A 6,000-nucleotide genomic window follows, 5' to 3' on the forward strand; every position below is an offset into this window, starting at 1 on the left:
ATAACTAAAGCAGTAAAATACCACCAACCTCTCCGCAGCCTAAACCACCATTGCTGCTAACAAGTGTTGAATGGCATCTTCTCTATACTAATTACCAGTTGAGTTGACAAAACAACGGTGTAATTAATTTGATATCTAATCGTGTGTTTCAGAATTTCTAGTCTAGTTTCTTGTTACTTCAGTAGATTGAACTGCCGTGTAAATAAGCTTAAAGTTCTGCTTATTATACCCGAAACCTAACGGAATACGTAAGCGAACACATAGTAATTAGTTTGATTTTACGAAATTCGGAGTCTGTCCCTATCAGAGCAAAACAATTAATGGAATTGAAGTTCCCAAACTTGTTTTAATCACATTTGCGTTCATGACGTCTATTTTTTATCAGATACCACATACTATTTTTATTCCCACTAATTATGATGTCTGCATAGCTGCAAATTAATTTCAGCTGCGTACTTAAAAAAAATAATCTTTTAAATACCATATACCTATTAAGTACTTACGTGCTAAAATGTCAGAGAGATATTTATTTAAGTTTTTTGTTTATTTCTTAATAAACGAGCCGATCTAAAACTGGCCTCGAATACATATTATTATATTGGAAGGCGAAAAAGTCTTTTCGTATTTTGTCAATGGTTGTCATGCAGTCGTATATTTCCAGTGCTACCAATCATATTGTGTCATACCATATAGTCTTGGAAAGAATAAGCTTCAATTATTAAAAAACAAAAAATTAAATTCGGGGAAGTCGAAAAAAAAGTTCCAGCTGTTCAAAAATGAGTGAAAATAATGAAGAAAATCGCTATATTTTGAAATTTTTGTTTAAAAATGGGAAGTACATATGCCACGCAAGCCCCAATAAAGTTTGTGAAGTTTACGGTGATGATGCTGTATCAGTTCGAGTAGGTTCGATCGCTTCCGTACTGGAAATTTCGAAATTTCGACTTACTCTCATGAAAGTTTTACACTGATGGAATAATGTCCCTAAGGGAAAAATGGCAAAAAGTGCGCTACCAAAATGGTACATATTTGTTTATTATATAAAAATAAATAAGTTGAAGTTTGATTAGAAATACGAAAATACTTTTTCGACGACCCAATATATTATAACATAATATTTTATTGCTTTCCTTACTAAAGGTAAGTAAATACTAAGTAAACGACTTCACAAGTTTCAAAAACTAGTCAAAGCGATTGAGATTTTATAACTTCTACGGATCCCAAAGAATATAATATAGTTGTAAGTCAACATTTAATCACTTCAAGTTTTTAAAGTAGCACACCAATTCATTCTCGTATACTCATAAATTCTATCAGCTACTCAAATTATAGGTTCCTTTCTCTGGACGGAAGCCCAGTCAAGCATAATGCAATATACATATGTAAACGCCAAGTAGGTATGTCTATATAATATATATATATTTATTTATGATATGGAGAGGTAGCAGCTATAAACGTATTCGCTTTAGTAAGAACAGCGTTAGTACCAATTAGATAATTATCGCTTCAAAGAATGATTACAGTCTTTATAATTTGCATAAATGTCAGCTAAATTCAGATTGTATAGTTAAATATTTATGCATAGGTATGTATGTCGTAAATTTTGTTTACACTTTAGATGTACTTAATGATAATAGAATAAAGACAAACGTTTATAGAGAATTTACGATCGTTTTAGTGCTGATAAACACGAATAGTTCTTATATGGAAATGAGCTTGCACAAATAATCATACTCGAAGAGCTAGAGTGATCCGTGGGAACTGGAAAAGCTTCAAGCGATTTTCAAAATTTGTATATGTTAAAACAGTGTAAAGAAAAAGGTTCTTGAAAAAACAAGTAAGAACATTCATCATCGTTGACCTTATAATCACTATTAATGGATCAATAACTAATAAGTTCATGATTTTAAATAATTGCAATAAATTAAAGTTGTGGAATTACTTAGGTATGTTATAGTTAGTGTAATTCATGAACTGATTTTAACTAACTAACTAACCGTTACCAAAATATATTGTGATTTTATTTTTATTTATTTATTAAATGAAAAACAGTAATACAATTATAATCTTACAGAGTAAGAAGCACCAGCTATTATTTCTTTAGTTTTTAGTTTCATTATATTAGGTACAGGATTGGGGGAAGTGCTGAATCGATTTTATTTATAACTGAGATATACGCCTGTCAGAAAAATACACCCTCATGGTTTCATTAATTTAGTTTACGGCCTCAGGTAGCTCATTAGCGCTATATATCGGCAGTAAAGGCGATTATGACTCACGATATATTGGTGTGGTAGCCAATAATATATATAACTACTTACTAATAATGGAAAATAAATACGCGGTAAGACGTATGGAAAGCACACAAAGAACAAAAGACATGTTTTGTAAGCAAATGGCAGCGAAATCAAATCTTAGACTTAGGCAATCTTCCCTGTTCTTCGCCAGTAGTAAGGGATATGATACTATGATACTTCAAAAATTCACGTTTCTACACATTACAATGGATTTTCGAAGCCCTGTAGAGTTGAATTTAAATTCGGCGCCCATATTACTTTCCCTTTTCTAGGTGGATAAGCGCCCAGCGATAAGCATCTATACGTATGGCTTCATACTAGATAAGAGAGTGGGATGTGGTGTCTTTTCTGCAAAATTAAACACCAAAATCGCTTTACGCCTACCAAACCACTGCAGCGTCTTCATAGCAAAGAAAACAGCAATTAAAGAAAACATTCTTATTCTTACAAGGAGTGCGCTCATAACAAGGAATATATTTATAGTATATATACAGAAAAGCGAGCAGTTTTGAAATCACTAAAGTCTCTCCTCAAAGATAGTGGAAGCTGTCAGAAAATAGGAGAGGAGGAGACTATAAAACATGGAATTTTGGACCCGGTGATATTACAATGCCTAAAGGTCTAGGTGTGACGTTAGACAACTGTTATACCTACCTACCTATTTCAGATCGACTGATATACGACTGATATAGTACTTGACATTCCATCAATTATAGGCACTGACGTCTCGCTACCAGTGAGCCTTGAAAACTAATATTTCGATTTCGATAATTTTTTATATAAGAAATTGTCATCTTACAGTGATAATATATTTCTGATATATTTACTTCCTATAAAGTGAAAGACGCATGGGAAGGAGACGTGGTTGTGAAACCATTAATTTTTCCAGCTATACCATAAGCATGACTAGAGTATATTATGAACTAAATTTGGTAGATATCGCTCGAGCAGTTCGTGATATATGAAATGTCATCTTAGACTGACGGTCCCACCTCCAAAGTCTTATGTGTAAACGGATTAAAAGTATGAGGTGTGGTCAAAAAATAACAGGAATCCTAAAATTAAAGTAGTGTTAGAATAGCCCAGTTTTATATTTTTTTTACTATATTATTATAGCTAACTGCCCAACGAACGGCCAAAAAACCGCTTTTGAATGTAAAAATGAGACAAAAGCGCCTCCACTGGAATAAGCCGCACAAAAGTTTGATCCAGCTTTGGAGGAAAGTCAAATTTATAAAGTAATCCAAAATAAACTTTTTGGTCCAGAGGGTATCAGATCGTATATTCACTGAAAAGTTGACGAACGTTTCAAAAATGAGTGTCTCAGGTGTTCCGTTAGGTAAGGGGGAGTCAGATAATCTGAGCGTATTTTCACCGCATGGTGCTAGAATGTTGAGCTTGATTGATGGAGGTATTTACGCAATTAAATACCAACAGCTAGTATATGAAAACCAGGTCCCTTAAATTGCAGACAACTCTTCTTGTGCGGACAACGCAATTTTTCTGTATGTAAGAATAACATTCTCTGCCTGTTGCTTGCAGACATGCCTTTATTAAGACTTGCTTTTGTTCTTGTCAATAAAGGGCATCGAGTTTAATAAAATAAAATTTATTGAAATTTCTGACATTTGAATGGCAAACCACTGGAACTGCAGTCAACTCAGCTGTTTTCTATATATTTGTTTGGAGGTACCTATATAGCAGTGGTATATATGTTAGTACATACATTTGTTGTATACACTAAATGTATTAGGGTGGGTCAAAAAAAATATCGAAATATTGGGTAGTCGAAAAAGTCATTTCGTATTTCTAATCAAACTTCAACTTATTTTTTTATATGTATTTATAAAAATAAATAAATAAACGAATATGTACCATTTTGGTCGACTACTTTTTGCCAAGTAGTTGGAAGAGAGATATAAATTTTTCTATCAGACAATAACAAAAAAACTGGAGAACCGGTTCGTTTTTTCTGACCCACCCTAACATGAATGCAGTTGCCTGTACAGTTGTATGCAGCCGTTGTATTTGCTATTCACGTGAAAGTCAAGCCGCAGAACAACGTCAATGAGACAACAACCGCCACCACACGCCACCGCAGCAATGTAATTTATTTAAATTATTGCACAATATAATGGATAAGTAATTGTTTTTTTTATGGAAAAGCGGATATTTCCAAAGAAAATTATGCACGACGCTGCGCTAATACGCATAAAAACAACAATAAACACCTTTACTTACATTCATAGATATGTCTATATGCTGGTATGTATATGTAGTTTACCGATTACAACAACTAATTACACTGAATTTTTCACAAATTCACAAACATATAATCGTTAAATTCGGCACACACGAACTACAACGCGATTTGCTACGGAAATTATTATTTTTGCTTTGACGCGCGTCTAAATTCCCCAATAAACAAGAACAACGACCATAAAAACAAAATACTTTCGATTTGCAGCAACCGCTTAGGCGTTCAGATTAGCCAAAGTTTTCGGAGAGTAATCAAAGTACTAAACGTCTAAAATCGTTCAAAAAATAATCATTTTCGCAAATGCTCAGAAAAACAATCGAAAACTTCGAACAAAAAAATTTACTTTCACATCGAATTATTCCCCACACCCGACACAAATGTCAACAAAGCAGAAGAAACAATAAACTAAAGCGCAAACTAAGCTGCCTTCGACTTGAATCGCGTACACGAGACTGACTGCCAGCCGCGCTGAGTGATCGCTGAGTTATTGTCAAATTGTGCAGCGGTTCAAGACAAAGCCAGTTATTTACGAACCTCGGTGTGAGAGTCAAATATTATATTGAAAATAAAGCAAAAAACTTAATTAAAGTCTCATATCGTAAACGCCGCACGATAGCGCGCTACGTGGATGCCAGAAAAGCGATTACGAAGCTCGATTAAGAACCGGCTAGTCATGTTTATCAGCTCGCATGCGCTCTCAACCGGCTACGCCAGCGTCTACAGCGGCCGGCAGCGCGCCCAAACACCTGTGTGGTTGATACATATATCAAACGCGTTTGCGCTCTCTGTTGCTTGCTTGCTGTGAGCTTATCAGCTCATTTAAATGCTATGCAGCACTCTCGCAGTTTACCAGATCGTTGCTCGTGGTTGAGAGGTGCTCTGTTTATAATTTCTATATAAGAGTTTAATCTTATAAACATGTATGTGTACATATGTAAATAAATATATATGTATGTTAATAAAATATATATATACGATATAATTTATATATGCATGTCTCGTGCTGCTAAGCTTAAAGCTTTAGTTGTAGATTATAGCGCTGAAAACATACATATGTATAATGAAGAGGTAAACAATTCAGTTAATATTGAAATTACTATAGCTGATCGGTGATTAGCATGGCCCCCATATGCTGAGTTATAGCATTGAGTTCGACTTTCATTTCTACAAAAACAAAAATAAAATTATAAAAGTGTTACCTTTCTCAACTGTGACTTTCGGGTCTCCGAATAAATTTATAAGCCATGGAAATCTTAAAGTCAGCAAAACAACTTAAGGTTCCAAGTAATACTAAATCCAATACCTAAAACGAAAAGTATGAAAAAGAAAGTTTTCCGAATGTAGGAATTCCACTCAGAAACTTATAAAAGTCGTTGAAAATCAGCTTAACCTAGTTTCTTCTCACACTAGTGCTAACATAGCGGCTGAAATGAATTTCTGTAT

The 6,000-nt window shown here is 34.1% G+C and overlaps 1 protein-coding gene across 1 annotated transcript in view; it reads right to left on the reverse strand.

Annotated features, from left to right (window-relative positions):
• LOC120779133 (glucose transporter type 1-like) overlaps positions 1–5,038 on the reverse strand; it is a 145,561-nt gene extending 140,523 nt beyond the window's left edge. Inside the window, exon 1 of the mRNA XM_040111336.1 lies at positions 4,539–5,038. The gene's annotated coding sequence lies outside the window, so the exon portion shown is untranslated. The remainder of the gene's footprint in view (positions 1–4,538) is intronic.
• Positions 5,039–6,000: the final 962 nt, after the last annotated feature.

The sequence above is a fragment of the Bactrocera tryoni genome, chromosome 5 (genome assembly GCF_016617805.1).
Source record: "Bactrocera tryoni isolate S06 chromosome 5, CSIRO_BtryS06_freeze2, whole genome shotgun sequence".
Classification (NCBI taxonomy): domain Eukaryota; kingdom Metazoa; phylum Arthropoda; class Insecta; order Diptera; family Tephritidae; genus Bactrocera; species Bactrocera tryoni.